Genomic DNA, 6,006 nt, shown 5'->3' with positions numbered 1-6,006 from the left:
CAACGGTGGGATTCTTTGCCAGTATAAATGTGTAATTGATTATTAATTCCCTTTCCAGAGGCATCGTGCCCTCCTAGTCCCCGTTTCACATGGACTGCAAATGGACACAGAATGAAACCTCAGTGATGTGGCTGCATTTAGCAGGCAGAAAGCACATCTGGCTTATTGCTTATGCTGTTCAGGCTTTTAAAAGTCAAAGTAACTTGGGGCTCCCTGCTGATAAAAATATTCCGAGCTGCTGCTTGACTCCAGGGTGAACGTAACGTGAAACCTCCTCAAAGTTTAAAACACTCTCACCTCCTCCTGAACCGCTCCTTTGGTTGCACTGCCTGCCCTGGGGCTCGCAGGGAGGAGTAGCTGCATCTCCTCTTTTCTCCTGGCTCCGGTCTCTGATCACCAAAACCATCGTGGCAGAGCGAAACAGGGATGAGCAGCAGGGTGTCAGAAGATTTCAAGCCAGTTGTGTCAGTTTTAGCTCCTGTAAAACCTGGGCAGAAAGTGAAAAGCTGCTGAGAGCTTTTTTTGTCCTTGGAGTGTGAGCAAGGGAGTGGGAGAGGAAAACCTGAGGTTCCGAGCTGGCTCAGTGTCCGTGGGATAGCGACAGCTGGAATGTATCTGGAAATGGAAATTTATTAATGGAAATTATCTGTATGTAAGCCATGAATACGTGGCAAAGACTCGAGAACTCCGGGTAAATTCATCATTAAAAAAACCCCCAAAAAACCAAGACCCAAAGAACAAACATAGAAAAGAAGGTCAGTGTGGATTTGCATATTTCAATACTAATACAGGGGAAGAAGAGATGTTTCTTCATGCTGTGGGCAGATGAACCTTAGAACTCCTTGCCAGAGGTTGTGGATGGAGAAATCTTTCCTGGCTTAAAAAGGAAATTAAGACAGGACTTTAGAGAGACCTGCTGAGGATTACCAAGTAGAAAAAACACATAAGGTTCACAGAATTTTCTGGGATGAAAGTAGTTGGAAGCTCTAGTTCATGTGGGAAATATCTCTTATTCTTTCTTTGACATGTGCTTTTAGATACTTTTGAAAACTACTTACACATTCCATCTGAATCAGTATCCCTGTACCTTTGCCCTTGTGATAGTATTTATATATTACCAAGAAACCATTAACATGAATATGAAAAAGAAGAATTATTATTCAGTGATTCTTCCCATATTAAGTTTAAAACAAACCCCATATCCCGAGCACATTTAAACAAGCCAAAATTACAGTTCTTAAAGTTATGGATGCATTCAGTTCAGGGAGAGCAATCAGACAAATAAACCTCCCATGTGCTCATCAAATTCTCACAAGACTGAGGATTTGGATTACAAATTTTGACATGTTCTTCTGCAATAATGTATAGCAAATAGAAAGATTTACCTGCAGCTACAGTATTTAATAAGTTGTTCTCGAGGTTAACAAATCTGCTTCCCAAATTCTTAGGAAATGAAAATTTAAGACTTTATTTCCTAAGTTACCCTGTCACGGATGTTTTGGCAAGAAATGAAATGAGCATTATAATGTGATTTGGAGACTGTCATTACTGTGTGAATGCAGGGCTCAGCCAGGGTTTTACACTGATGTGTTGGTGGCACAAAATGTTTAATGACATCTCTCATGACATCCTGTCAGCCTTCTGACAGTGTGGGACAGAAATGTGGCTGCTGCAGAAGGTCCTGAGGTACCTGGTCACTGTCAGAGGAGTGTCATAATCCACTCTTGTGGGTAAGACATCAAATCTCCACTCAGAAAATGACTGATATCTCCTCCAGCACCTTTTCACTGAGGCTCTGGTTCCTGGACAGGTGTAAAATTGAGTGTGCTGATGTTTTAATCTTACACTCTTCCCCCACCTTGGATTCACTGTTTGCATAAATAAGGTCACAGAATCCCAGAATGGTTTGGGTTGGAAGGGACACTAAAGCTGTTCCCATTCCATCCCCTGCCATGGGCAGGGACACTTCCCACTATCCCAGGATGCTCCAAGCCCTGTCCAAACATTCTGGACACTTCCAAGGATCCAGGGGCAGCCACAGCTCCTCTGGGCACCCTGTGCCAGGGCCTGCCCACCCTCACAGGGAAGAATTTCTTCCCAATGTCCCATCTAAACCTTCAGATACACAGCAGTGGTTTAACTCCACTACTCACACACACACGAGGTGCATCCACATACCATAAATAAGTATTTGTGAGAGGCATAGAGCCTGTCAGAGCTTTGTCTGTCAGACCAGGGTGTACCTTTCCTTTCAGGCAGAGCTGAGTGCTATCAGTTGAGTAATTCACAATTATTTACCTTGGAACCAGCACTGTGGCCTTTTAAACCCAGGATTTGTGTCCAGGCCTCCTGCTCACTCAGGAAGTAGTGGTGAGGACATTTGAGCTCTAACAAGCCATTATGTCTATTTTAACACAACCACCAAATGCCAACTTGTATTCATCCTGAGAGCTGTCAAGGGTTTTGCATGTCAGTGTGTTCTCTTTTAGTTTAATTTAAAATTTTCAGGAAAATTACAGTATTTGCCATGCTCTGTTTTTTTCCCAGTCACGGCTAGGATCATTAAATCCTAAGAAAATCCCAAAGGCAAGCAATCTAATAAAGCAGTCTTTTGTTCTGAGGCTGGCAGGATAATTCAAACAGGAGGTCAGTTAAAAAATCCCATTCTCCTGAGTGCCATGGGGAGCTGAGTAGATGAGTGCCCTGCCTCTTTCTAACCCCCATGCCGTGGCAAGAAGAAGTGAATTTTTGAATTTAATACAGCCTAAAAACCCATTCAGCAAAATAACTGCAAGGTATTTTCTCAGCAAGACCCTGCTCATGTTGGCTGGCACTTCCCCAGCTCCCTGGGGATTTAGGGAATAATGCCTGAGGTTGTGTGATTGCCTTGGCTGGGCTGCCTGACCCTGCATGTGCCATTTCTGACCCCACTCCACTGCACCCTGAGGAAGGAAACCCTCAAAATATTCAAACCATGCTGCCATTTCAGAATGTGCCCTGGGTTTGGTTGTTTTGTGGGTTTTTTGTTTGTTTGTTTGTAGTGCTTAACACAAAAAGATTCTCCCAACACTCCAGTGTTCAGTGGTGCAGGTTTATTTTTATGCCTTTTGCCCCAAATACTCAGTCCATGCTTTTCTCTACAGTTTTTTTCCTTAACATAAGGATTTTCTGCTTAAAAATGGAAGCAAAGATTGGCTTCAAATTCCCTGGCAAAGCTTCTCATATAGGATACAGATTGTCTCAGCTTATCTGGCTCAAGCCTGTCTGGATGTAAACTTGTTTTCTTTGGAAGTTCAGTGGTGCTCTGTGCCTCATTGTTCACATTGCTTACAGCTGGGGGCTGTGGCAAGGGAAAAATCAGCTTTTTGTTTCTCTCCTGTACCACTGGGTAGATCATTACTGATGTGTAGATGGAAATATTTTTTTCCTTATAAATGTTTGGACTCAGCAATCAAACTGGAAGTGTTCAAAGTCACGTTGGACAGGGCTTGGAGCAATCTGGGTTTGTGGAGTGTGTGCAAAGCAGCAACCCTTAGCAGGGATGGTCAGATTATGAAGCAAGGCAGACCTGCCTTGGGATGTCTTCATGGGGAGTGGAAGCTGTCAGAGGAACAGCAGAACATCAGTGGTTATTCACTGCACGTGGTGCTGAGCAGGGCTGCTATTGCTTAGAGACAGCAGCAACTCAGATAACGTCTCCACGTCGAGATTTTTTAGTTCAGAGCTCCCTTGTTCAGGAATGATTTATTGTTTACTCCTTTAGTTCTGCTGTTTTTCTGATGAATGTCCTGTGAGAGCCGTTTGTGTTGTGTTCCTGTCACAACACCTGCAATGCGAAACACAGAATGATATCAGAGGATGGTTTGGGTTCGGGAAGATTGTTAAAGATCATCCAGTGCCACCCCCTGCCATGGCAGGGACACCTTCCACAATCCCAGGCTGCTCCAAGCCCTGTCCAACCTGGCCTTGGACACTGCCAGGGATCCAGGGGCAGCCACAGCTGCTCTGGGCAATCTGCACAAGGGCCTCACCACCCTCACAGGGAAGAATTCCATCCAAATATATAAGTCATTCCTCTTTTAATTTCAGACCATTCCCTCCTGTCCTGTCACTAACTGGCCATGTAAAAAGTTATTTCACGCTTTTTTATACGCCCCTTTTAAGTTCTGAAAGGCCTCAGTGAGGTCTCCCCTGAGCTGCCTCTTCTCCAGGCTGAACAACTCCACGAACATGAACAACCACAAGGCACAATGTCAGGTTAGAGCCTCCTATCTTGTTCCTGTGCCCAGCACCCCCAGAAGGAAAGAAGATGGGAATCTGCTTTGTATCCCAGTTCATCTTCTGCAGTAGCTCCTAATTAAAAAGAAAAATCCATCTGTCACCTGGGATGTACAGTCATACCGAATTTGTCTTGAAGCACCAGGACAAGAACTGAGCTGCAGAGCTCGGTTTGATTTCAGCCACAGATGCCAGGAGAGCCTGGATGAGCCAGCTGTGGTGTCTGAGCTGTATCACTGGAAAAACTCCTTTTTCCAAGGCTCCTGCTGGTGTTCCAGCACAGCTCCCACTGCTCAGCTGGACAAGTGCTTCCACCCAAAGGCCCCCAGACCCCATCCCCAGCCTTATCCCCATCCCCTGCCTCATTTCTGCACCCCATCCCATCCTGGCACCTCATCCTCATGCCTATCTTCATCCCCACACCACCTTCACCCTCACATCCCCATCCCTGCTTGTCCCCACCCTCATCCCCCACCCTGTACCCATCCCTATCCTCACATCCCATCCCCATCCCCACATCCCATCCCTATCCCCACATCCCATCCCCATCCCCACATCCCATCCCCATCCCCACATCCCATCCCTACCCCCACATCCCATCCCCATCCCCACATCCCATCCCCATCCCCACATCCCATCCCTATCCCCACATCCCATCCCCATCCCCACATCCCATCCCCATCCCTACATCCCATCCCCATCCCCACATCCTCATCCCCATCCCCACATCCCATCCCCATCCCCACATCCTATCCCTACCCCCACATCCCATCCCCATCCCCACATCCCATCCCCATCCCCACACCTCCATCCCATCCCTACCCCCACATTCCATCCCTATCCCCACATCCCATCCCTATCCCCACATCCCATCCCCATCCCCACATCCCATCCCCATCCCCACATCCTATCCCTACCCCCACATCCCATCCCTATCCCCACATCCCATCCCTATCCCCACATCCCATCCCCATCCCTACATCCCATCCCCATCCCCACATCCCATCCCTATCCCCACATCCCATCCCCACATCCCATCCCCATCCCCACATCCCATCCCCATCCCTGCATCCCATCCCCATCCCCACATCCCATCCCTACCCCCACATCCCATCCCCATCCCCACACCTCCATCCCATCCCCATCTCCAGCCTCATCCCCACACTCACACCCTGTCCCTATTCGCATTCTCATCCCCAACCCGATCCCATCCTCATTCCTGATAGGGAAGATGTGTGCAGATGTCTTTACAAACAGTTCCATGGGTGAAGGGAAGGCTGTTAATGGCTTTCAGATGGGGCTCAGTGTCACTACCAACCTTGGGCAGCAGGTTTGTTACAGAGCCCAGACAATTTGGCTGCTGAAACAGCCAAATGGGGCCGCAGAAGCCTGGACTTCTGAACTTGGGGGGTAAATAACATGTTCGAGGGGGGGAATATGTGTCAGGCGGTTCGGGAAGGCTGCACCTCCCTGGTACCTCGGCCAGTGGGGGAAGGAAGAGGGAAACGAGCGGGAATTTGGGATAAAAGGAGGCTGCGCCCTCCGAGCCTCAAGAGAGAAAACCCCGCGGGCTGGGCCCCAGTGGCCTCTCTCCCTTTATCCGAATAAAGCTGCAGGACTCCTCTGTCTCTTTATGGACACGGGCTTTTCCCAGCGAGATTTTCCGTACAATACTCACATCACCATCCCGAGGCACCCCCAGCCCCGTTCCCAGCCCGGTTCCATCCA

General features: G+C 48.0%; 1 long non-coding RNA gene across 1 annotated transcript; it reads right to left on the bottom strand.

Moving 5' to 3' along the window:
* Positions 1-3,077: 3,077 nt before the first annotated feature.
* On the bottom strand, positions 3,078-4,557 carry LOC111925549 (uncharacterized). The gene is made up of 2 exons (XR_002862288.2): positions 4,402-4,557; positions 3,078-3,826 (listed from the first exon to the last, which is right to left on the bottom strand). It is a non-coding gene; the product is annotated as an uncharacterized LOC111925549 (long non-coding RNA).
* Positions 4,558-6,006: the final 1,449 nt, after the last annotated feature.

The sequence above is a fragment of the Cyanistes caeruleus genome, chromosome 1 (assembly GCF_971803275.1).
Source record: "Cyanistes caeruleus chromosome 1, bCyaCae1.hap1.1, whole genome shotgun sequence".
Lineage (NCBI taxonomy): Eukaryota > Metazoa > Chordata > Aves > Passeriformes > Paridae > Cyanistes > Cyanistes caeruleus.
The sequence above is the reverse complement of the archived record's forward strand: the minus strand, read 5'-3'. Positions and strand labels throughout refer to the sequence as shown.